Consider the following 27,912-nt stretch of genomic DNA (forward strand, 5'->3'; position numbering starts at 1 on the left):
ACACTAGAGGGAAGGCAGCTCGTCACCACCACCCACCAATAACTCTTGGGCTATTCTTTTACCAACAAATAGTGGGATTGACCGTCACATTATAACGCCCCCACGGCTGGGAGAGAGAGCATGTTCGGCGCGACTCGGGCGCGAACCCGCGATCCTCAGATTACGAAAAGCACGCCTTAACGCGCTAGGCCCAAATTACGAGTCGAACGCCTTACCCCACCTGGCCATTCCGTGCCAAGTATTCTGCTATTCGACTATAATACATTACACAAATTCATCCTAGTTTTGATTTAAATTCTCGTTTTTGTAACATTTAACGCTATGATTTCTAAAATGTTTCACATAACATGTTCAGAGTAGTAAACGAAATAATAATTTGTTAATGTTTCTTTATGTAAGAAATCCTTACGTGACGGGAAAAACTGAAATTATTTTCGAAATCTAGAAAGCTGATTTACCATTATTAAAATCAAAACAACTTTGTGAAGTTTAAATTGGCACGCATATATCAAACCATTGTTACTACACTGTATCTGTAATGTACTGTTGAAGATTTTATTATTATTACCGCTAGATTTCACTGATGTGTAATTATATCAAACCATTGTTACTACATTGTTTCTGTAATGTACTGTTGAAGGGTTTATTATTATTACCGCTAGGTTACACTGATGTGTAATTACATCAAACCATTGTTACTACATTGTTTCTGTAATGTACTGTTGAAGGGTTTATTATTATTACCGCTAGGTTACACTGATGTGTAATTATATCAAACCATTGTTACTACACTGTTTCTGTAATGTACTGTTGAAGTGTTTATTATTATTACCGCTAGGTAACACTGATGTGTAATTATATCAAACCATTGTTACTACACTGTATCTGTAATGTACTGTTGAAGGGTTTATTATTATTACCGCTAGGTTTCACTGATGTGTAATTATATCAAACCATTGTTACTACACTGTTTCTGTAATGTACTGATAAGGATTTATTATTATTACCGCTAGGTTACACTAATGTGTAATTATATCAAACCATTGTTACTACGTTGTTTCTGTAATGTATTGTTGAAGGGTTTATTATTATTACCGCTAGGTTACACTCATGTGTAATTATATCAAACCATTGTTACTACACTGTTTCTGTAATGTACTGTTGAAGTGTTTATTATTATTACCGCTAGGTAACACTGATGTGTAATTATATCAAACCATTGTTACTACACTGTATCTGTAATGTACTGTTGAAGGGTTTATTATTATTACCGCTAGGTTTCACTGATGTGTAATTATATCAAACCATTGTTACTACATTGTTTCTGTAATGTACTGTTCAAGGGTTTATTATTATTACCGCTAGGTTACACTAATGTGTAATTATATCAAACCATTGTTACTACGTTGTTTCTGTAATGTATTGTTGAAGGGTTTATTATTATTACCGCTAGGTTACACTCATGTGTAATTATATCAAACCATTGTTACTACACTGCTTCTGTAATGTACTGTTGAAGGGTTTTTTTTATTACCGCTAGGTTACACTGATGTGTAATTATATCAAACCATTGTTACTACATTGTTTCTGTAATGTACTGTTGAAGGGTTTATTATTATTACCGCCAGGTTACACTGATGTGTAATTATATCAAACCATTGTTACTACACTGTATCTGTAATATACTGTTGAAGGGTTTATTATTATTACCGCTAGGTTACACTGATGTGTAATTATGTCAAACCATTGTTACTACAATGTATCTGTAATGTACTGTTGAAGGGTTTATTATTATTACCGCTAGGTTACACTGATGTGTACTTATATCAAACCATTGTTACTACATTGTTTCTGTAATGTACTGTTAAAGGGTTTATTATTATTACCGCTAGGTTACGCTGATGTGTAATTATATCAAACCATTGTTACTACACTGTATATGTAATGTACTGTTGAAGGGATTATTATTATTACCGCTAGGTTACACTGATGTGTAATTATATCAAACCATTGTTACTACATTGTTTCTGTAATGTACTGTTGAAGGGTTTATTATTATTACCGCTAGGTTACACTGATGTGTAATAGTATCAAACCATTGTTACTACACTGTATCTGTAATGTATTGTTGAAGGTTTTATTATTATTACCGCTAGGTTTCACTGATGTGTAACTATATCAAACCATTGTTACTACATTGTTTCTGTAATGTACTCTTGAAGGGTTTATTATTATTACCGCTAGGTTACACTGATGTGTAATTATATCAAACCATTGTTACTACATTGTTTCTGTAATGTATTGTTGAAGGTTTATTATTATTACCGCTAGGTTACACTGATGTGTAATTATATCAAACCATTGTTACTACACTGTTTCTGTAATGTAATGTTGAAGGTTTTATTATTACCGCTAGGTTACACTGATGTGTAATTATATCAAACCATTGTTACTACACTGTATCTGTAATGTATTGTTGAAGGTTTTATTATTATTACCGCTAGGTTACACTGATGTGTAATTATATGAAACCATTGTTACTACATTGTATCTGTAATGTACTGTTGAAGGGTTTATTATTATTACCGCTAGGTTACACTGATGTGTAATTATATCAAACCATTGTTACTACATTGTTTCTGTAATGTACTGTTGAAGGTTTTATTATTATTGCCGCTAGGTTACACTGATGTGTAATTATATCAAACCATTGTTACTACACTGTTTCTGTAATGTATTGTTGAAGTTATTTTTATTATTACCGCTAGGTTACACTGACGTGTAATTATATCAAACCATTGTTACTACACTGTATCTGTAATGTATTGTTGAAGGTTTTATTATTATTACCGCTAGGTTACACTGATGTGTAATTATATCAAACCATTGTTACTACACTGTTTCTGTAATGTACTGTTGAAGGGTTTATTATTATTACCGCTAGGTTACACTGATGTGTAATTATATCAAACCATTGTTACTACATTGTTTCTGTAATGTACTGTTGAAGGGTTTATTATTATTACCGCTAGGTTACACTCATGTGTAATTATATCAAACCATTGTTACTACACTGTATCTGTAATGTACTGTTGAAGGGTTTATTATTATTACCGCTAGGTTACACTGATGTGTAATTATATCAAACCATTGTTACTACACTGTTTCTGTAATGTATTGTTGAAGGTTTTATTATTATTACCGCTAGGTTACACTGATGTGTAATTATATCAAACCATTGTTACTACACTGTATCTGTAATGTACTGTTGAAGGTTTTATTATTATTACCGCTAGGTTTCATTGATGTGTAATTATATCAAACCATTGTTACTACACTGTTTCTGTAATGTACTGTTGAAGGGTTTATTATTATTACCGCTAGGTAACACTGATGTGTAATTATATCAAACCATTGTTACTACACTGTATCTGTAATGTACTGTTGAAGGTTTTATTATTATTACCGCTAGGTTTCACTGATGTGTAATCATATCAAACCATTGTTACTACATTGTTTCTGTAATGTACTGTTTAAGGGTTTATTATTATTACCGCTAGGTTACACTGATGTGTAATTATATCAAACCATTGTTACTACACTGTTTCTGTAATGTACTGTTGAAGGGTTTATTATTATTACCGCTAGGTTACACTGATGTGTAATTATATCAAACCATTGTTACTACACTGTTTCTGTAATGTACTGATAAGGGTTTATTATTATTACCGCTAGGTTACACTAATGTGTAATTATATCAAACCATTGTTACTACACTGTATCTGTAATGTACTGTTGAAGGTTTTATTATTATTACCGCTAGGTTTCACTGATGTGTAATCATATCAAACCATTGTTACTACATTGTTTCTGTAATGTACTGTTGAAGGGTTTATTATTATTACCGCTAGGTTACACTGATGTGTAATTATATCAAACCATTGTTACTACATTGTTTCTGTAATGTACTGTTTAAGGGTTTATTATTATTACCGCTAGGTTACACTGATGTGTAATTATATCAAACCATTGTTACTACATTGTTTCTGTAATGTATTGTTGAAGGGTTTATTATTATTACCGCTAGGTTTCACTGATGTGTAATTATATCAAACCATTGTTACTACACTGTATCTGTAATGTATTGTTGAAGGGTTTATTATTATTACCGCTAGGTTACACTGATGTGTAATTATATCAAACCATTGTTACTACATTGTTTCTGTAATGTACTCTTGAAGGGTTTATTATTATTACCGCTAGGTTACACTGATGTGTAATTATATCAAACCATTGTTACTACATTGTTTCTGTAATGTACTGTTGAAGGGTTTATTATTATTACCGCTAGGTTACACTGATGTGTAATTATATCAAACCATTGTTACTACACTGTATCTGTAATGTATTGTTGAAGGTTTATTATTATTACCGCTAGGTTACACTGATGTGTAATTATATCAAACCATTGTTACTACACTGTATCTGTAATGTATTGTTGAAGGTTTATTATTATTACCGCTAGGTTACACTGATGTGTAATTATATCAAACCATTGTTACTACACGGTATCTGTAATGTATTGTTGAAGGTTTATTATTATTACCGCTAGGTTACACTGATGTGTAATTATATCAAACCATTGTTACTACACTGTTTCTGTAATGTATTGTTGAAGTTATTTTTATTATTACCGCTAGGTTACACTGACGTGTAATTATATCAAACCATTGTTACTACACTGTATCTGTAATGTATTGTTGAAGGTTTTATTATTATTACCGCTAGGTTACACTGATGTGTAATTATATCAAACCATTGTTACTACACTGTTTCTGTAATGTACTGTTGAAGGGTTTATTATTATTACCGCCAGGTTACACTGATGTGTAATTATATCAAACCATTGTTACTACATTGTTTCTGTAATGTACTGTTGAAGGGTTTATTATTATTACCGCTAGGTTACACTCATGTGTAATTATATCAAACCATTGTTACTACACTGTATCTGTAATGTACTGTTGAAGGGTTTATTATTATTACCGCTAGGTTACACTGATGTGTAATTATATCAAACCATTGTTACTACACTGTTTCTGCAATGTATTGTTGAAGGTTTTATTATTATTACCGCTAGGTTACACTGATGTGTAATTATATCAAACCATTGTTACTACACTGTATCTGTAATGTACTGTTGAAGGTTTTATTATTATTACCGCTAGGTTTCATTGATGTGTAATTATATCAAACCATTGTTACTACACTGTTTCTGTAATGTACTGTTGAAGGGTTTATTATTATTACCGCTAGGTAACACTGATGTGTAATTATATCAAACCATTGTTACTACACTGTATCTGTAATGTACTGTTGAAGGTTTTATTATTATTACCGCTAGGTTTCACTGATGTGTAATCATATCAAACCATTGTTACTACATTGTTTCTGTAATGTACTGTTTAAGGGTTTATTATTATTACCGCTAGGTTACACTGATGTGTAATTATATCAAACCATTGTTACTACACTGTTTCTGTAATGTACTGTTGAAGGGTTTATTATTATTACCGCTAGGTTACACTAATGTGTAATTATATCAAACCATTGTTACTACACTGTATCTGTAATGTACTGTTGAAGGTTTTATTATTATTACCGCTAGGTTTCACTGATGTGTAATCATATCAAACCATTGTTACTACATTGTTTCTGTAATGTACTGTTTAAGGGTTTATTATTATTACCGCTAGGTTACACTAATGTGTAATTATATCAAACCATTGTTACTACACTGTATCTGTAATGTACTGTTGAAGGTTTTATTATTATTACCGCTAGGTTTCACTGATGTGTAATCATATCAAACCATTGTTACTACATTGTTTCTGTAATGTACTGTTTAAGGGTTTATTATTATTACCGCTAGGTTACACTGATGTGTAATTATATCAAACCATTGTTACTACATTGTTTCTGTAATGTACTGTTTAAGGGTTTATTATTATTACCGCTAGGTTACACTGATGTGTAATTATATCAAACCATTGTTACTACATTGTTTCTGTAATGTATTGTTGAAGGGTTTATTATTATTACCGCTAGGTTTCACTGATGTGTAATTATATCAAACCATTGTTACTACACTGTATCTGTAATGTATTGTTGAAGGGTTTATTATTATTACCGCTAGGTTACACTGATGTGTAATTATATCAAACCATTGTTACTACATTGTTTCTGTAATGTACTCTTGAAGGGTTTATTATTATTACCGCTAGGTTACACTGATGTGTACTTATATCAAACCATTGTTACTACATTGTTTCTGTAATGTACTGTTGAAGGGTTTATTATTATTACCGCTAGGTTACACTGATGTGTAATTATATCAAACCATTGTTACTACACTGTATCTGTAATGTATTGTTGAAGGTTTATTATTATTACCGCTAGGTTACACTGATGTGTAATTATATCAAACCATTGTTACTACACTGTATCTGTAATGTATTGTTGAAGGTTTATTATTATTACCGCTAGGTTACACTGATGTGTAATTATATCAAACCATTGTTACTACACGGTATCTGTAATGTATTGTTGAAGGTTTATTATTATTACCGCTAGGTTACACTGATGTGTAATTATTCCTTTGTTGTGGTTCACTGCTCAAAACGCAATCACTGAAATCAAGAAAACAAAATCACTTTTATAAAATCATTTAAAACATACACTCAGTTTACTATTATACAAATCTGGCATCTGACAATCAGCCATGTGATCTGAGATACAAATAACTCCAGCTTCAGTGTGTACCATGTGTAGTTGTCTTATTAATCGTGTCTCGGTTACAACACTTTAAAACTGAATCACAGAGTTCAAAACGCTCCAACCTCCAGTGGCACAATGGTATGTTTGCGGACTTCTTACGCTAGAATGCGAGTTTCGATACCTATAGTGGGCAGAACACAGATAGCACATTATGTTGCTTTGTACTTAACTTGAAACAAAGTGTCCTTCTTTGCATGAGCCCTGGATACGCTTCAGAGAAGACGTTTGATTTGTTTTTCTCATGTGTAGAGCGATAAGACAAATTGATAGCCAGCTAATCACCACAAACCGTTGCGAAACACGGTTCTAAGTATCTCAAAGTGTCGTTAGTAAAATGTAGAGGTGCTTCCAAAACAATAATATTGCTCACATACCTGGACAAAGCAGACATCCAAAACATGAGAATACGAGCACTACCCACCACTTCTGACTCAATGCAATCTTAGGGTACCAGTTTCGAGATTGATCTAAATGTTCGCAGCAGTAACTGAACACTGTTAACGAACGTCTTAAAAAGTGTGTGTGTTTCTTACAGCAAAGCTACATCGGGCTATCTGTTGTGTTCATCGAGAGGAATCGAACCCTTGATTTTAGCGTTGTAAATCTGTAGACTTACCGCCCTCCTAGCTGGGGATTCTGCTCAAATGGACGGACCAGTGTGTTAAACACGTAGTGACATCATTTTCATAGCTAAACACAAAACATTTAATAAGAAAAGGGTGTCAAGAGCATGTCCATCGGATCAACAACAAATCTCTTCGCACTATGAATAATACGTACTACACCCTGCACTGAGAAAACAGACATTTGGGGAGAACCCGGAGATTGATCCACCCTGTGATGGGTGGTGGACGTATGGTGTGAACAAGAATAACCCTTGTTAAACTTACTGTGGAATAATACCACATCCTACAATTTTACTTAACCCTAATGGGTGTTAGCACCCATTCCAAAATGCCAAACTAATCAATATATACTGAAACAAAATGATTGTATTGTAAATTGTAATTTAATAGCAATGCAAATTGTTTTCCCAAAACACAAATTTGTGGAAGCTACAACACAAATAACAACATACATGTATGTGTTTCTGTTCTCTCCAATAACATAAATGGCGTGCAGTTTTGAGTTCAGAATTTTTTTGTTGTGAAGTCGTGTTTTTGTGCTGTGAAGAGGCGTATTTTTGTTGTAAAGTTATACTTTTGTAACAAGTGTCGGTTTTAACCATTCATTCAACGTTCTTCATCTGAGGTAATTTTAAAATTGTTCTTACACACAGTTTCACTTTTAATTTACAAAATCCTAGACAAAGATTAGGCATGAAACAGTAAACCTGTGTTCTCTTCTACTGGTTTGAATTATTGTGAAGTTGAACTTTCACACAGCCATTTCAACACCAGACTCAGGTTCCACAAGCTGTGTTGTTTTTAACACGGGTTTACAATGCATTTCTTGAGGAAAAAATACATCGGTCGAATGCCCCGTCACACCAAACATGCTCGTCCTTTTAGCTGTGGGGGTGTTATAATGTTACGATCAATCCCAGTCTTCGTTGGTAAAAGAGTAGCTCAAGAGCTGGCGGTGGGTGGTGATGACTAGCTGCCTTCCCTCTAGTCTTACACTACTAAATTAGGGGCGGCTAGCGCAGATAGCCCTCGTGGGGAGAAATTCAAAAACAAACAAACAACTGGTAGATCAGAATAGCTAACACGTTTACCGAACTTTAATTCCTTGAAGCATCTGCGTGAGATACAGAAAAATGTCATTTCCATCAAGAGATTTCAGTCACCAAAGTTGCCCGAAAAACTATTCGGTAGAAAGTGGTTGAAACCAACTCAGGGGTTTGTAAGTACTCCCAAGAATGGTTGAAACTAATTCGGGAGTTTTTCAATACTTCCAAGTATGGTTGAAACTAACTCAGGATCTTGTCAGTACTCCCAAGAATGGTTGCAACTAACTCAGGATCTTGTCAGTACTCCCAAGGATGGTTGAAACTACTCAGGATCTTGTCAGTACTCCCAAGGATGGTTGAAACTAACTAAGGATCTTGTCAGTACTCCAAAGGATGGTTGAAACTAACTCAGGATCTTGTCAGTACTCCAAAGGATGGTTGAAACTAACTAAGGATCTTGTCAGTACTCCAAAGGATGGTTGAAACTAACTCAGGATCTTGTCAGTACTCCCAAGGATGGTTGAAACTAACTCAGGATCTTGTCAGTACTCCCAAGGATGGTTGAAACTAACTCAGGATCTTGTCAGTACTCCCAAGGATGGTTGAAACTACTCAGGATCTTGTCAGTACTCCCAAGAATGGTTGAAACTAACTCAGAATCTTGTCAGTACTCCCAAGGATGGTTGAAACTAACTAAGGATCTTGTCAGTACTCCAAAGGATGGTTGAAACTAACTCAGGATCTTGTCAGTACTCCAAAGGATGGTTGAAACTAACTCAGGATCTTGTCAGTACTCCAAAGGATGGTTGAAACTAACTCAGGATCTTGTCAGTACTCCCAAGAATGGTTGAAACTAACTCAGGATCTTGTCAGTACTCCCAAGGATGGTTGAAACTAACTCAGGATCTTGTCAGTACTCCCAAGAATGGTTGAAACTAACTCAGGATCTTGTCAGTACTCCCAAGGATGGTTGAAACTAACTCAGGATCTTGTCAGTACTCCCAAGGATGGTTGAAACTAACTAAGGATCTTGTCAGTACTCCAAAGGATGGTTGAAACTAACTCAGGATCTTGTCAGTACTCCCAAGAATGGTTGAAACTAACTCAGGATCTTGTCAGTACTCCCAAGGATGGTTGAAACTAACTAAGGATCTTGTCAGTACTCCAAAGGATGGTTGAAACTAACTCAGGATCTTGTCAGTACTCCCAAGGATGGTTGAAACTAACTCAGGATCTTGTCAGTACTCCCAAGGATGGTTGAAACTAACTCAGGATCTTGTCAGTACTCCAAAGGATGGTTGAAACTAACTCAGGATCTTGTCAGTACTCCAAAGGATGGTTGAAACTAACTCAGGATCTTGTCAGTACTCCCAAGAATGGTTGAAACTAACTCAGGATCTTGTCAGTACTCCCAAGGATGGTTGAAACTAACTCAGGATCTTGTCAGTACTCCAAAGGATGGTTGAAACTAACTCAGGATCTTGTCAGTACTCCCAAGAATGGTTGAAACTAACTCAGGATCTTGTCAGTACTCCCAAGGATGGTTGAAACTAACTAAGGATCTTGTCAGTACTCCAAAGGATGGTTGAAACTAACTCAGGATCTTGTCAGTACTCCAAAGGATGGTTGAAACTAACTCAGGATCTTGTCAGTACTCCCAAGAATGGTTGAAACTAACTCAGGATCTTGTCAGTACTCCCAAGGATGGTTGAAACTAACTAAGGATCTTGTCAGTACTCCAAAGGATGGTTGAAACTAACTCAGGATCTTGTCAGTACTCCCAAGGATGGTTGAAACTAACTCAGGATCTTGTCAGTACTCCCAAGGATGGTTGAAACTAACTCAGGATATTGTCAGTACTCCCAAGAATGGTTGAAACTAACTCTGTCAACACTAATTTAAACATACACTTTCAATGCTATAATGTCTGTGCTGTTTATGATGACCACATTCCATATAAAACTGTAAAAACCAAAATGTCCATTTACAAGGGTAAGTTGAATGAAGCTACATTCCAAGTCACATGACGGGTGAACAATGATCTGACTGAGGTTACTGTATACGTGTTTTACTTTATCCTAGCTGTAATATTACCAATTCTGTTTAATTTTCGGTGTTGTCACAGTAACCCTACCTGGTGCATGGGGTAAGTGAGGAAGGTTTCCAGAGTTCTCCCCTGTAAGGTAGATTTTTCCTCAAGGCGATGTAGAATAGTGTTGAACTTTTCCCTCTGTTTGCATTCCGCGAGAACTTGAAGGCTATAGTGATGGTTACGAACGTACTCTTGATAAATTGTCAGCATCGGTAACAACATGTCAAACAGGTCACCTACAGGAGTATCGTAAATGTTGTTTGAATCATCACTGGTGAAATATATTTTACATGCTTTAAAGTTTAATTAATACACCATGCTATCATATAGAACAACTAAACACAATGTAATCCTTAGCGAAACTTCAATTATAACCGATTGCGCCGACTCAGTTACTTATTTTAATAGTACATAATTTTAGTTTCATTCTAAACGTCCTCCAAAAATTATCACCCAACCCCTCCGTAGTGTGACGAACCAACCACCTTCGTCAGCAATTCGTGACACATTCACGCGCATGACGTTCGCAAACCATGATTTGTGGCTGTTTAGCAGCGTTTAATTAATATATATGGTAATTATACGTTTAATATCATTGTACTATTAAGTTAATTACAAGACAGTTCATGTTTACATTCTGGCTGTTGGAAAAATAAAACGTGACGTTTTTCACTTCTATTTGAAACGAACAACAATAATAAATCTAATGTACTTTGTCTCTGTAATTTGTTTTTTACAGTTGATATTAAATTCCATGTTTGTATTTCATTTTCAATGACATGTAAATAAAGCCACTGTTTGATAATCTTTAACCTGTGTGACGTAGTAATGTCCATAGATGATGAAGTGGTCATTCCAATGAACAAAACTAAGTTTCTATTTATTTTATTCGTCAAATATTAAATTAACTTTTATTTATTATTTCGAAACATTTTACTTTTTTCTTCTCTGGGTTCTATAATTATCTAATCGTTCAAACACACACAGGTTAATGTGGTTTACCTCTTTATTCATGAATAAACACGTACAGGATAATGTGAACGCTCTAAGTCGTACGTTTGTTAACAGTCATGCTACTAGACGACCAAAGTTTTCGTTAATCCAAATGATTTTATAGTGTTGAGTATAACTAACACTAAATAAATGAAGTGGATATTGTTTAGATACAATTCAAGATATTCTTACCTAACACTAAAGTAGGCCAGCTTTCCATTCGAGATGTGAGACCTTTCAGGAAGATCTGATGTAGGAACATCACTGTTTCACTGTTTCCAATAACAAGAATTATTAATTTAGACAGTATACAAGTTAATTGAATAATCATATAGTGTTAAAATACATGTTTACCGTCTTTAGTGCGACTACAGTAAGGTGTACTCGACAATCACCTAGTGTTCTCATGGAATAACATTAATGTTTGCTATTTTTAGGATTACCTGTTAAGAAAGATTGAGTTAACCTCATCGTGAGAACATGGCGGCTTCTGAGAACTGGCCGCCATCTTGAAAGGCCGCAAGAAGAAAGAGACCAGCATCTGCAACTGTTCCAAATAGTCTTCCTCTGCTTCCACCATCCGAAACACTAGACTAAATAATAAATTTCGGTATTATAGAGGTCCAACAAGACAACGTTAACAATTTTATTAAAGGAAAAAGACTTTATAAAATGTATTACGGAATAAACTGGTCCTTCACGTTCAATGTGTGTACAAAAATTATTTGGATACTAAAACATTATTTAGAGAAAAAAAGTAATGCATGTAGACGGGATCAAATTTTATGAATCCTTTGTTGTGCCACATGAGTCAAAACCCAAATATTTTCTTTTTAACATATGCAGTATTATAGAAGTATATACCTAATAAAGGTTTTAAATAAATAGGTTTCTTAAATAATGTAGTTGAACATACATAAAACAAAGGGCTACTTAGCAGAATATGAAGTTGTTGTTTTTATTTAAATTAAAGAAGCGTAAAAATACGGAATTAATGTAAACTAAATAAATCTATGTAGACAGCATCTCCTTTAAAAACACTTTGTCTTAGTAAATAATCGCCATCTTCGACTAAGATATAGAAATGTTTTTTTCTGCCTCGTGGTCTGAGCCCGGCATGGCCAAGTGCGTTAAGGCGTGCGACTCGTAATCTGAGGGTCGCGGGTTCGCATCCCTGTCGCGCCAAACATGCTCGCCCTCCCAGCCGTGGGGGCGTTATAATGTGACGGCCAATCCCACTATTCGTTGGTAAAAGAATAGCCCAAGAGTTGGCGGTGGGTGGTGATGACTAGCTGCCTTCCTTCTATTCTTACACTGCTAAATTAGGGACGGCTAGCACAGAGAGCCCTCGAGTAGCTTTGTGCGAAATTCCAAAACAAAACAAAAAATTCTGCATCGAGTTCTTGGCAAAACAACTTTATAAAATAGGGAAATTTTAAAACTGTTATATCAAGAAGTGTAAAAATTATATGTCTTCGATTGTCATTATTTCATTTATTGTTTCTTTTCTTACCATTATGGTATTAAATCTTTTTTACTCTACCAAGTACTACCAAAGCATCAGGTCCATTACCACCAATAACGGAACAGTAAACTTCGTGTGACAAGTGTCTTTAAATATTAAGCGTAATTGTCGATTTTTAGACACCTGTTGATGTTTGTATTGAAATTCAATAGTATTGCTTCATTTATAAACCACTATTATTGAAGTAATTCTCTTTAAAGCTAACGTTACGAAAGTTGTAGTTTTGCACTCGTAATGAACGTAAAATTACCGCTGTACAATTGGCCATTGAGAATAATGGGTTTCTACGTGAGCTAGCACGCATACACGAGCGATCTGCTTCACAATCAACGTGCTTTTTTATTATACAGGTAAACAATAAGTAGCAACACAAGAATAATAACGTCTCACACAAATGTATGTTGTCATGGGACTTTAAACAACGTGCAGAATAAAATTAGTGGGTGGAATATAATTTGTTTGTTTGTGACTAAGCCTAAAATTACACTAAGAGTTACGTGTGCTATGCCCATCACGGATACCAAAACTAGAAGTCCACAGACACCACTGTGTCACCGACAGCGGGGCGAGAGAGTTTGTTTGTTTGTTTGTTTTTCAATTTCGCACAAAGCTACTCGAGGGCTATCTGTGCTAGCCGTCCCTAATTTAGAAGTGTAAGACTAGAGGGAAGGCAGCTAGTCATCACCACCCACCGCCAACTCTTGGGCTACTCTTTTACCAACGAATAGTGGGATTGACCGTCACATTATAACGCCCCCACGGCTGGGAGGGCGAGCATGTTTATGCGACTGGCGCGAACCCGCGACCCTCAGATTACGAAGCGCACGCCTTAACGCGCTAGGCCATGCCAGGCCCAGGGCGAGAGAGACTTGGTATATAAACAGAAATTAACAGAGCTAGGTCCAAACATCATTTTTTTCAGAAATAGGAACACGTAAAAGTTGATAATTTTATAAACCATTTTTTTAATTTATGTGTCTTTGTCGCCTTATGCAGTTAATCGTATTTATTTATTTTATGTAGGTTGGAAGGAAAACTTTACTTTCCAGATAATAATAAAAAAAAAAAATATTTCAGTCAACGTTTCGCTATTGCAGTTTCAACAGGGGTGATAGCACAAGAGAACCGTATCGTTTTTGTTTTTTTTATAAACTACGATGCAATAATAATTAAACATTTCGAACAGACGTACCTTGTCTTGGCAACGATATGTGTAAGTACAGAAACAAATATTTATTTAGTATATACGCTGTGTAGTACTAGCAAGGAAACATCTTACAAAACCATGCTAACAATAGACTCATTAAGGAACAAGTCCCGTTTAGTACGTAAGCTTTAACTAGATAATAATACTGAAGTTCACATAGACTTATTTAAAAATAATGTAATGACAACAACAGAGAATCGTTACATGATGTAAAATGTTGCAGGATAACAATGAAAATGCAAAACAAAATGATCCCTTGTGAAAACAATGTATATAAATATAAGTAACCTATTATAGAAAACACCAAATAGTGTTACATTTTCAGGACATGATGTAGAATAATTGGGAAATAAATAAATAAAAGAACACTATTATCTGAGAGTTTTTAATAAAATATTTCACAATATTGTCAACAGGTGACAGCAGTGAACACTTACATATTTCCAAAAATCATTAACAAAAATGTTTAATTCACTTGAATTTCTAATAAATCTTTAAAATCCCTATAATAATAAAAATAATACGAAAATTCATTTTTAGAATGTTTAATTACGTACTGGAAGTCTGTGTTCTGTAATACTGTAATGAAAACAAGGCACATAAACACAAGCATTATTTTTGCACTATCTATAAAACTGACTTCAACATTTATTTAGTAGAACACTGGACGTGTACAATTATTTAATGTATCAGCGCTTCTTTCCATGAGTATAATTCTAATTTTTATAGGAACACTATTTGTTTGTTTAAAATCTTTGCCTTACTAAAACGCTATCTCAAGAAAGATGTAAATTTTCAACCTTGTTTACAAGTGCAAACATTCTGAAATAATTTATCCGGAACTAAAGAAAAATATTACCAGATGTCACTATTCAAACTGGACCCACCAATAACAGCTCATTAATGATAGTCTCTTAAGCTTGTAGTTTTCAGGTTCTTAGTGAGTGAACAAAGAATCTTAAACTTGTAGTTTTCAGGTTCTTAGTGAGTGAACAAGGTCTTAAGCTTGTAGTTTTCAGGTTCTTAGTGAGTGAACAAGGTCTTAAGCTTGTAGTTTTCAGGTTCTTAGTGAGTGAACAAAGAATCTTAAGCTTGTAGTTTTCAGGTTCTTAGTGAGTGAACAAAGAATCTTAAGCTTGTAGTTTTCAGGTTCTTAGTGAGTGAACAAAGAATCTTAAGCTTGTAGTTTTCAGGTTCTTAGTGAGTGAACAAAGAATCTTAAGCTTGTAGTTTTCAGGTTCTTAGTGAGTGAACAAGGTCTTAAGCTTGTAGTTTTCAGGTTCTTAGTGAGTGAACAAGGTCTTAAGCTTGTAGTTTTTAGGTTCTTAGTGAGTGAACAAAGAATCTTAAGCTTCTAGTTTTCAGGTTCTTAGTGAGTGAACAAAGAATCTTAAGCTTCTAGTTTTCAGGTTCTTAGTGAGTGAACAAAGAATCTTAAGCTTGTAGTTTTCAGGTTCTTAGTGAGTGAACAAAGATTCTTAAGCTTGTAGTTTTCAGGTTCTTAGTGAGTGAACAAAGAAACTTAAGCTTGTAGTTTCCAGGTTCTTAGTGAGTGAACAAGGTCTTAAGGTTGTAGTTTTGAGGTTCTTAGTGAGTAAACAAAGATTCTTAAGCTTGTAGTTTTAAGGTTCTTGATAAGCAAGCAGAACCTTAAGCTTCTGGTTTTGAGGTTCTTGGTGAGTGACCGGGGTCTTAAGCTAGAGGTTCTTTGTGAGAACCATCCCTCAATCCTAACAAAACTCATGTAAGTACATTACCAGTAAGAAACACGATCAATTGAACATAATAAATATATTGGAAGTTTCATGACAACCAGATGATTTTCATGGCTCTTTCAATTTCAATCGGCGCCCTAAGAATGGCTACCTCGAAACTTTGTAAATCATTTGAATAATTGTACATCAAAGTAATAAGAAATATCTGCTGAGACACATCCCAGTTAAACCGTATGAAACATTAACTATTTAGTTGATAAATGTTTCACCAACGTTAGGAAACGACTCAGCTTTTTGTCAACGTTGTCCATGTTCCTTTCGGCTAAGCTTCATGTCCTTACTCGGGCATTTCTATGTTAATCAGGACAGAAAGCCTTTTATTCAGCTAAACGCATCTCTTAAAGACCTCAAGTTTGGTGTTTACCAAGATAGAGACGGAACACCTTTTAACTCAACGGATAAAGTGTTGTTGCTGACATCAACACTTTCAACTCATTACCATAACTCTGGCCTCAACAGATGAAACAGAGCATTTAGCGGGAGTCGAAAGTTTTACTGTATACCCTCGGGAACCTCCTATCAACGAAGTCAATGTTTACGACAAGGATGATTCAGAAAACATTAAAACGTTTGTTTAATAGAATAAGTTATATATTTATATTCACGTTTATGGCTAACACAAAATTTGAACACCACATCTAGCCTTGACAAAATATGAGAAAGCTGACTAGTTACCTAATGGCAAAATAAGATAGCCACAAGAAAAGACCATATTTTTAAGAAAAAACGTGTATAATATATTTGAAAATAAAAAGGTTCTCGTGATTGCTGAAAAGTTCACTTAACTGATTTTGCGATTAATCAAATCATGAACTATCTATTAATTTATGTCGTAATAATTCGTTCTTCAGAGCAATGAGCTTACATGACACGGACCTCTTCAGCTAGTTCAACATATTTCTAAATCACTCAGATCTAGGAAACGGACCTCTTCAGCTAGTTCAACATATTTCTAAATCACTCAGCTCTAGGACACGGACCTCTTCAGCTAGTTCAACATATTTCTAAATCACTCAGATCTAAGACACGGACCTCTTCAGCTAGTTCAACATATTTCTAAATCACTCAGATCTAAGACACGGACCTCTTCAGCTAGTTCAACATATTTCTAAATCACTCAGATCTAGGACACGGACCTCTTCAGCTAGTTCAACATATTTCTAAATCACTCAGATCTAAGACACGGACCTCTTCAGCTAGTTCAACATATTTCTAAATCACTCAGATCTAAGACACGGACCTCTTCAGCTAGTTCAACATATTTCTAAATCACTCAGATCTAGGACACGCACCTCTTCAGCTAGTTCAACATATTTCTAAATCACTCAGATCTAGGACACGCACATCTTCAGCTAGTTCAACATATTTCTAAATCACTCAGATCTAGAAAACGGACCTCTTCAGCTAGTTCAACATATTTCTAAATCACTCAGATCTAAGATACGCACCTCTTCAGCTAGTTAAACATATTTCTAAATCACTCAGATCTAAGACACGGACCTCTTCAGCTAGTTAAACATATTTCTAAATCACTCAGATCTAAGACACGGACCTCTTCAGCTAGTTCAACATATTTCTAAATCACTGAGATCTAGGACACGGACCTCTTCAGCTAGTTCAACATATTTCTAAATCACTCAGCTCTAGGACACGGACCTCTTCAGCTAGTTAAACATATTTCTAAATCACTCAGATCTAGGACACGGACCTCTTCAGCTAGTTAAACATATTTCTAAATCACTCAGATCTAGGAAACGGACCTCTTCAGCTAGTTCAACATATTTCTAAGTCACTCAGATCTAGAACACGGACCTCTTCAGCTAGATCAACATATTTCTAAATCACTCAGATCTAGGAAACGGACCTCTTCAGCGAGTTCAAAATATTTCTAAATCACTCAGCTCTAGGACACGGACCTCTTCAGCTAGTTAAACATATTTCTAAATCACTCAGATCTAAGACACGGACCTCTTCAGCTAGTTCAACATATTTCTAAATCACTCAGATCTAGGAAACCGACCTCTTCAGCGAGTTCAAAATATTTCTAAATCACTCAGATCTAAGACACGGACCTCTTCAGCTAGTTAAACATATTTCTAAATCACTCAGATCTAAGATACGGACCTCTTCAGCTAGTTCAACATATTTCTAAATCACTGAGATCTAGGACACGGACCTCTTCAGCTAGTTCAAAATATTTCTAAATCACTCAGATCTAAGACACGGACATCATCAGCGAGTTCAACATATTTCTAAATCACTCAGATCTAGGACACGCACCTCTTCAGCTAGTTCAACATATTTCTAAATCACTCAGCTCTAGGACAAGGACCTCTTCAGCTAGTTCAACATATTTCTAAATCACTCAGATCTAGGACACGGACCTCTTCAGCTAGTTAAACATATTTCTAAATCACTCAGCTCTAGGACACGGACCTCTTCAGCTAGTTCAACATATTTCTAAATCACTCAGCTCTAGGACACGGACCTCTTCAGCTAGTTCAACATATTTCTAAATCACTCAGCTCTAGGACACGGACCTCTTCAGCTAGTTCAACATATTTCTAAATCACTCAGCTCTAGGACACGGACCTCTTCAGCTAGTTCAACATATTTCTAAATCACTCAGCTCTAGGACACGGACCTCTTCAGCTAGTTCAACATATTTCTAAATCACTCAGCTCTAAAACACGGACCTCTTCAGCTAGTTTAACATATTTCTAAATCACTCAGCTCTAGGACACGGACCTCTTCAGCTAGTTCAACATATTTCTAAATCACTCAGATATAGGAAACGGACCTCTTCAGCTAGTTCAACATATTTCTAAATCACTCAGCTCTAGGACACGGACCTCTTCAGCTACTTCAACATATTTCTAAATCACTCAGCTCTAGGACACGCACCTCTTCAGCTAGTTCAACATATTTCTAAATCACTCAGCTCTAGGACACGCACCTCTTCAGCTAGTTAAACATATTTCTAAATCACTCAGCTCTAGGACACGCACCTCTTCAGCTAGTTAAACATATTTCTAAATCACTCAGCTCTAGGACACGGACCTCTTCAGCTAGTTCAACATATTTCTAAATCACTCAGTTCTAGGACACGCACCTCTTCAGCTAGTTCAACATATTTCTAAATCACTCAGCTCTAGGACACGGACCTCTTCAGCTAGTTCAACATATTTCTAAATCACTCAGTTCTAGGACACGCACCTCTTCAGCTAGTTCAACATATTTCTAAATCACTCAGATCTAGGACACGGACCTCTTCAGCTAGTTCAACATATTTCTAAATCACTCAGCTCTAGGACACGGACCTCTTCAGCTAGTTCAACATATTTCTAAATCACTCAGCTCTAGGACACGGACCTCTTCAGCTAGTTCAACATATTTCTAAATCACTCAGCTCTAGGACACGGACCTCTTCAGCTAGTTCAACATATTTCTAAATCACTCAGCTCTAGGACACGGACCTCTTCAGCTAGTTCAACATATTTCTAAATCACTCAGCTCTAGGACACGGACCTCTTCAGCTAGTTCAACATATTTCTAAATCACTCAGCTCTAAAACACGGACCTCTTCAGCTAGTTCAACATATTTCTAAATCACTCAGCTCTAGGACACGGACCTCTTCAGCTAGTTCAACATATTTCTAAATCACTCAGATCTAGGACACGGACCTCTTCAGCTAGTTCAACATATTTCTAAATCACTCAGCTCTAGGACACGGACCTCTTCAGCTAGTTCAACATATTTCTAAATCACTCAGCTCTAGCACACGGACCTCTTCAGCTAGTTCAACATATTTCTAAATCACTGAGATCCAGGATACGTACCTCTTCAGCTAGTTCAACATATTTCTAAATCACTCAGCTCTAGGACACGGACCTCTTCAGCTAGTTCAACATATTTCTAAATCACTCAGCTCTAGGACACGAACCTCTTCAGCTAGTTCAACATATTTCTAAATCACTCAGCTCTAGGACACGCACCTCTTCAGCTAGTTAAACATATTTCTAAATCACTCAGCTCTAGGACACGGACCTCTTCAGCTAGTTCAACATATTTCTAAATCACTCAGTTCTAGGACACGCACCTCTTCAGCTAGTTCAACATATTTCTAAATCACTCAGCTCTAGGACACGCACCTCTTCAGCTAGTTAAACATATTTCTAAATCACTCAGCTCTAGGACACGGACCTCTTCAGCTAGTTCAACATATTTCTAAATCACTCAGCTCTAGGACACGAACCTCTTCAGCTAGTTCAACATATTTCTAAATCACTCAGCTCTAGGACACGGACCTCTTCAGCTAGTTCAACATATTTCTAAATCACTCAGATATAGGACACGGACCTCTTCAGCTAGTTCAACATATTTCTAAATCACTCAGCTCTAGGACACGGACCTCTTCAGCTAGTTCAACATATTTCTAAATCACTCAGCTCTAGGACACGGACCTCTTCAGCTAGTTCAACATATTTCTAAATCACTCAGATCTAAGATTCGGACCTCTTCAGCTAGTTAAACATATTTCTAAATCACTCAGATCTAAGACACGGACCTCTTCAGCTAGTTCAACATATTTCTAAATCACTCAGCTCTAGGACCCGGACCTCTTCAGCTAGTTCAACATATTTCTAAATCACTCAGCTCTAGGACACGGACCTCTTCAGCTAGTTCAACATATTTCTAAATCACTGATATCTAGGATACGGACCTCTTCAGCTAGTTCAACATATTTCTAAATCACTCAGCTCTAGGACACGGACCTCTTCAGCTAGTTCAACATATTTCTAAATCACTCAGCTCTAGGACACGCACCTCTTCAGCTAGTTAAACATATTTCTAAATCACTCAGCTCTAGGACACGGACCTCTTCAGCTAGTTAAACATATTTCTAAATCACTCAGCTCTAGGACACGCACCTCTTCAGCTAGTTCAACATATTTCTAAATCACTCAGCTCTAGGACACGGACCTCTTCAGCTAGTTCAACATATTTCTAAATCACTGAGATCTAGGACACGGACCTCTTCAGCTAGTTCAACATATTTCTAAATCACTCAGCTCTAGGACACGGACCTCTTCAGCTAGTTCAACATATTTCTAAATCACTCAGCTCTAGGACACGGACCTCTTCAGCTAGTTCAACATATTTTTAAATCACTGAGATCTAGGACACGGAACTATTCAGCTAGTTCAACATATTTCTAAATCACTCAGATCTAGGACACGGACCTCTTCAGCTAGTTCAACATATTTCTAAATCACTCAGCTCTAGGACACGGACCTCTTCAGCTAGTTCAACATATTTCTAAATCACTCAGATCTAGGACACGGACCTCTTCAGCTAGTTCAACATATTTCTAAATCACTCAGATCTAGGACACGGACCTCTTCAGCTAGTTCAACATATTTCTAAATCACTCAGCTCTAGGACACGGACCTCTTCAGCTAGTTAAACATATTTCTAAATCACTCAGATCTAGGACACGGACCTCTTCAGCTAGTTCAACATATTTCTAAATCACTCAGCTCTAGGACACGGACCTCTTCAGCTAGTTCAACATATTTCTAAATCACTCAGCTCTAGGACACGGACCTCTTCAGCTAGTTAAACATATTTCTAAATCACTCAGATCTAGGACACGGACCTCTTCAGCTAGTTAAACATATTTCTAAATCACTCAGCTCTAGGAAACGGACCTCTTCAGCTAGTTCAACATATTTCTAAGTCACTCAGATCTAGGACACGGACCTCTTCAGCTAGTTCAACATATTTCTAAATCACTCAGATCTAGGAAACGGACCTCTTCAGCGAGTTCAAAATATTTCTAAATCACTCAGCTCTAGGACACGGACCTCTTCAGCTAGTTAAACATATTTCTAAATCACTCAGCTCTAGGACACGGACCTCTTCAGCTAGTTCAACATATTTCTAAATCGCTCAGCTCTAGGACACGCACCTCTTCAGCTAGTTAAACACATTTCTAAATCACTCAGCTCTAGGACACGGACCTCTTCAGCTAGTTCAACATATTTCTAAATCACTCAGCTCTAGGACACGCACCTCTTCAGCTAGTTAAACATATTTCTAAATCACTCAGCTCTAGGACACGGACCTCTTCAGCTAGTTCAACATACTTCTAAATCACTGAGATATTGGACACGGACCTCTTCAGCTAGTTCAACATATTTCTAAATCACTCAGCTCTAGGACACGCACCTCTTCAGCTAGTTCAACATATTTCTAAATCACTCAGCTCTAGGACACGGACCTCTTCAGCTAGTTCAACATATTTCTAAATCACTGAGCTCTAGGACACGGACCTCTTCAGCTAGTTCAACATATTTCTAAATCACTCAGCTCTAGGACACGGACCTCTTCAGCTAGTTCAACATATTTCTAAATCACTCAGCTCTAGGACACGGACCTCTTCAGCTAGTTCAACATATTTCTAAATCACTCAGCTCTAGGACACGGACCTCTTCAGCTAGTTCAACATATTTCTAAATCACTCAGCTCTAGGACACGGACCTCTTCAGCTAGTTCAACATATTTCTAAATCACTCAGATCTAGGACACGGACCTCTTCAGCTAGTTCAACATATTTCTAAATCACTCAGCTCTAGGACACGGACCTCTTCAGCTAGTTAAACATATTTCTAAATCACTCAGATCTAGGACACGGACCTCTTCAGCTAGTTCAACATATTTCTAAATCACTCAGCTCTAGGACACGGACCTCTTCAGCTAGTTCAACATATTTCTAAATCACTCAGCTCTAGGACACGGACCTCTTCAGCTAGTTAAACATATTTCTAAATCACTCAGATCTAAGATTCGGACCTCTTCAGCTAGTTAAACATATTTCTAAATCACTCAGCTCTAAGACACGGACCTCTTCAGCTAGTTAAACATATTTCTAAATCACTCAGATCTAAGACACGGACCTCTTCAGCTAGTTCAACATATTTCTAAATCACTGAGATCTAGGACACGGACCTCTTCAGCTAGTTCAACATATTTCTAAATCACTCAGCTCTAGGACACGGACCTCTTCAGCTAGTTAAACATATTTCTAAATCACTCAGATCTAGGACACGGACCTCTTCAGCTAGTTCAACATATTTCTAAATCACTCAGATCTAGGAAACGAACCTCTTCAGCTAGTTCAACATATTTCTAAGTCACTCAGATCTAGAACACGGACCTCTTCAGCTAGTTCAACATATTTCTAAATCACTCAGATCTAGGAAACGGACCTCTTCAGCGAGTTCAAAATATTTCTAAATCACTCAGCTCTAGGACACGGACCTCTTCAGCTAGTTAAACATATTTCTAAATCACTCAGCTCTAGGACACGGACCTCTTCAGCTAGTTCAACATATTTCTAAATCACTCAGCTCTAGGACACGAACCTCTTCAGCTAGTTCAACATATTTCTAAATCACTCAGCTCTAGGACACGGACCTCTTCAGCTAGTTCAACATATTTCTAAATCACTCAGATATAGGACACGGACCTCTTCAGCTAGTTCAACATATTTCTAAATCACTCAGCTCTAGGACACGGACCTCTTCAGCTAGTTCAACATATTTCTAAATCACTCAGCTCTAGGACACGGACCTCTTCAGCTAGTTCAACATATTTCTAAATCACTCAGCTCTAGGACACGGACCTCTTCAGCTAGTTCAACATATTTTTAAATCACTCAGCTCTAGGACACGGACCTCTTCAGCTAGTTCAACATATTTCTAAATCACTCAGCTCTAGGACACGCACCTCTTCAGCTAGTTAAACACATTTCTAAATCACTCAGCTCTAGGACACGGACCTCTTCAGCTAGTTCAACATATTTTTAAATCACTCAGCTCTAGGACACGGACCTCTTCAGCTAGTTCAACATATTTTTAAATCACTCAGCTCTAGGACACGGACCTCTTCAGCTAGTTCAACATATTTCTAAATCACTCAGCTCTGGGACACGCACCTCTTCAGCTAGTTAAACACATTTCTAAATCACTCAGCTGTAGGACACGGACCTCTTCAGCTAGTTCAACATATTTCTAAATCACTCAGCTCTAGGACACGCACCTCTTCAGCTAGTTAAACATATTTCTAAATCACTCAGCTCTAGGACACGCACCTCTTCAGCTAGTTCAACATATTTCTAAATCACTCAGATATAGGACACGGACCTCTTCAGCTAGTTCAACATATTTCTAAATCACTCAGCTCTAGGACACGGACCTCTTCAGCTAGTTCAACATACTTCTAAATCACTGAGATATTGGACACGGACCTCTTCAGCTAGTTCAACATATTTCTAAATCACTCAGCTCTAGGACACGGACCTCTTCAGCTAGTTCAACATATTTCTAAATCACTCAGCTCTAGGACACGGACCTCTTCAGCTAGTTCAACATATTTCTAAATCACTGAGCTCTAGGACACGGACCTCTTCAGCTAGTTCAACATATTTCTAAATCACTCAGCTCTAGGACACGGACCTCTTCAGCTAGTTCAACATATTTCTAAATCACTCAGCTCTAGGACACGGACCTCTTCAGCTAGTTCAACATATTTCTAAATCACTCAGCTCTAGGACACGGACCTCTTCAGCTAGTTCAACATATTTCTAAATCACTCAGATCTAGGACACGGACCTCTTCAGCTAGTTCAACATATTTCTAAATCACTCAGATCTAGGACACGGACCTCTTCAGCTAGTTCAACATATTTCTAAATCACTCACCTCTAGGACACGGACCTCTTCAGCTAGTTAAACATATTTCTAAATCACTCAGATCTAGGACACGGACCTCTTCAGCTAGTTCAACATATTTCTAAATCACTCAGATCTAGGACACGCACCTCTTCAGCTAGTTCAACATATTTCTAAATCACTCAGATCTAGGACACGGACCTCTTCAGCTAGTTCAACATATTTCTAAATCACTCAGCTCTAGGACACGGACCTCTTCAGCTAGTTAAACATATTTCTAAATCACTCAGATCTAGGACACGGACCTCTTCAGCTAGTTCAACATATTTCTAAATCACTCAGATCTAGGACACGGACCTCTTCAGCTAGTTCAACATATTTCTAAATCACTCAGCTCTAAAACACGGACCTCTTCAGCTAGTTTAACATATTTCTAAATCACTCAGCTCTAGGACACGGACCTCTTCAGCTAGTTCAACATATTTCTAAATCACTCAGATATAGGACACGGACCTCTTCAGCTAGTTCAACATATTTCTAAATCACTCAGATCTAGGACACGGACCTCTTCAGCTAGTTAAACAACTCTTACCTATACTCATTCCATCATATTTCTAAATCATATAAATTTAATCAGCTTTGACCTTTACTCACTACAATATATCACTAAATCAGTTTTGTATAAAAAAACCTTATATTTATTCCATACAGTATACCAACAAATCACGTAGACCTAAAGAAACCTTATATTTATTCTCTACAGTATACCAACAAATCACGTAGACATAAAGAAATCTTATATTTACTTTCTACAACATATCACTAAATCACTTAGGTATAAAGAAACCTTATATTTACTCACTACAATATATCACTAAATCAGTTTTGTATAAAAAAACCTTATATTTATTCCATACAGTATACCAACAAATCACGTAGACCTAAAGAAACCTTATATTTATTCTCTACAGTATACCAACAAATCACGTAGACATAAAGAAATCTTATATTTACTTTCTACAATATATCACTAAATCACTTAGGTATAAAGAAAGCTTATATTTACTCACTACAATATATCACTAAGTCACTTTGGTATAAAGAAACCTTATATTTACTCGCTACAGTATATCACTAAATCACTTAGGTCTAAAGAAACCTTATATTTACTCGCTACAATATATCACTAAATCACTTATGTCTAAAGAAACCTTATATTTACTCACTACAATATATCACTAAATCACTTTGGTATAAAGAAACCTTAAGAAACCTTATATTTACTCACTACAATATATCACTAAATCACTTAGGTATAAAGAAAATTTATATTTATTCTCTACAGTATACCACCAAATCACGTAGACCTAAAGAAACGTTAATATTTACTTTCTACAATATATCACTAAATCACTTTGGTATAAAGAAACCTTATATTTACTCACTACAATATATCACTAAATCACTTTGGTCTAAAGAAACCTTGTATTTACTCACTTCAATATATCACTAAATCACTTACATCTAAAGAAATCTTATATTTACTCGCTACAATATATCACTAAACCACTTAGGTCTAAAGAAACCTTATATTTACTCGCTACAATATATCACTAAATCACTTTGGTCTAAAGAAACTTTATATTTACTCACTACAATATATCACTAAATCACTTTGGTATAAAGAAACCTTATATTTATTCGCTACAATATATCAGTAAATCACTTTGGTCTAAAAAAACCTTATATTTACTCGCTACAATATATCACTAAATCACTTTGGTCTAAAGAAACTTTATATTTACTCACTACAATATATCACTAAATCACTTTGGTATAAAGAAACCTTATATTTACTCACTACAATATATCACTAAATCACTTTGGTATAAAGAAACCTTATATTTACTTGCTACAATATATCACTAAATCACTTTGGTATAAAGAAACCTTATATTTACTCACTACAATATATCACTAAATCACTTTGGTATAAAGAAACCTTATATTTACTCACTACAATATATCACTAAATCACTTTGGTATAAAGAAACCTTATCTTTACTTGCTACAATATATCACTAAATCACTTTAGTCTAAAGAAACTTTATATTTACTCGCTACAATGTATCACTAAATCACTTTGGTCTAAAGAAACTTTATATTTACTTGCTACAATATATCACTAAATCACTTTGGTATAAAGAAACCTTATATTTACTCACTACAATATATCACTAACTCACTTTGGTATAAAGAAACCTTATATTTACTCACTACAATATATCACTAAATCACTTAGGTCTAAAGAAAACTTATATTTACTCACTACAATATATCACTAAATCACTTATGTCTAAAGAAACCTTATATTTACTCACTACAATATATCACTAAATCACTTAGGTCTAAAGAAAAATTATATTTGCTCACTACAATTTATCACTAAATCACTTTGGTCTAAAGAAACCTTATATTTATTCTCTACAATATATCACCAAATCACGTAGACCTAAAGAAACCTTATATTTACTTGGTACAATATATCACTAAATCACTTTAGTATAAAGAAATCTTATATTTACTCACTAAAATATATCACTAAATCACTTTGGTATAAAGAAACCTTATATTTACTCGCTACAATATATCACTAAGTCACTTTGGTATAAAGAAACCTTATATTTACTCGCTACAATATATCACTAAATCACTTTGGTCTAAAAAAACCTTATATTTACTCGCTACAATATATCACTAAATCACTTTGGTCTAAAGAAACTTTATATTTACTCACTACAATATATCACTAAATCACTTTGGTATAAAGAAACCTTATATTTACTCACTACAATATATCACTAAATCACTTTGGTATAAAGAAACCTTATATTTACTTGCTACAATATATCACTAAATCACTTTGGTATAAAGAAACCTTATATTTACTCACTACAATATATCACTAAATCACTTTGGTATAAAGAAACCTTATATTTACTCACTACAATATATCACTAAATCACTTTGGTATAAAGAAACCTTATCTTTACTTGCTACAATATATCACTAAATC

The 27,912-nt window shown here is 35.6% G+C and overlaps 1 pseudogene across 1 annotated transcript in view; it reads right to left on the reverse strand.

Annotated features, from left to right (window-relative positions):
• LOC143231316 (ras-specific guanine nucleotide-releasing factor 2-like) overlaps window positions 1-27,912 on the reverse strand; it is a 128,777-nt pseudogene that overhangs the window by 30,351 nt on the left and 70,514 nt on the right. The window contains exons 6-8 of the transcript XR_013016876.1: window positions 12,038-12,187; window positions 11,787-11,866; window positions 10,644-10,837 (exon numbers count right to left, since the gene is read on the reverse strand). The product of XR_013016876.1 is annotated as a ras-specific guanine nucleotide-releasing factor 2-like (transcript). The remainder of the gene's footprint in view (window positions 1-10,643; window positions 10,838-11,786; window positions 11,867-12,037; window positions 12,188-27,912) is intronic.

The sequence above is a fragment of the Tachypleus tridentatus genome, chromosome 11 (genome assembly GCF_004210375.1).
Source record: "Tachypleus tridentatus isolate NWPU-2018 chromosome 11, ASM421037v1, whole genome shotgun sequence".
NCBI classification, from domain to species: Eukaryota; Metazoa; Arthropoda; class Merostomata; order Xiphosura; family Limulidae; genus Tachypleus; species Tachypleus tridentatus.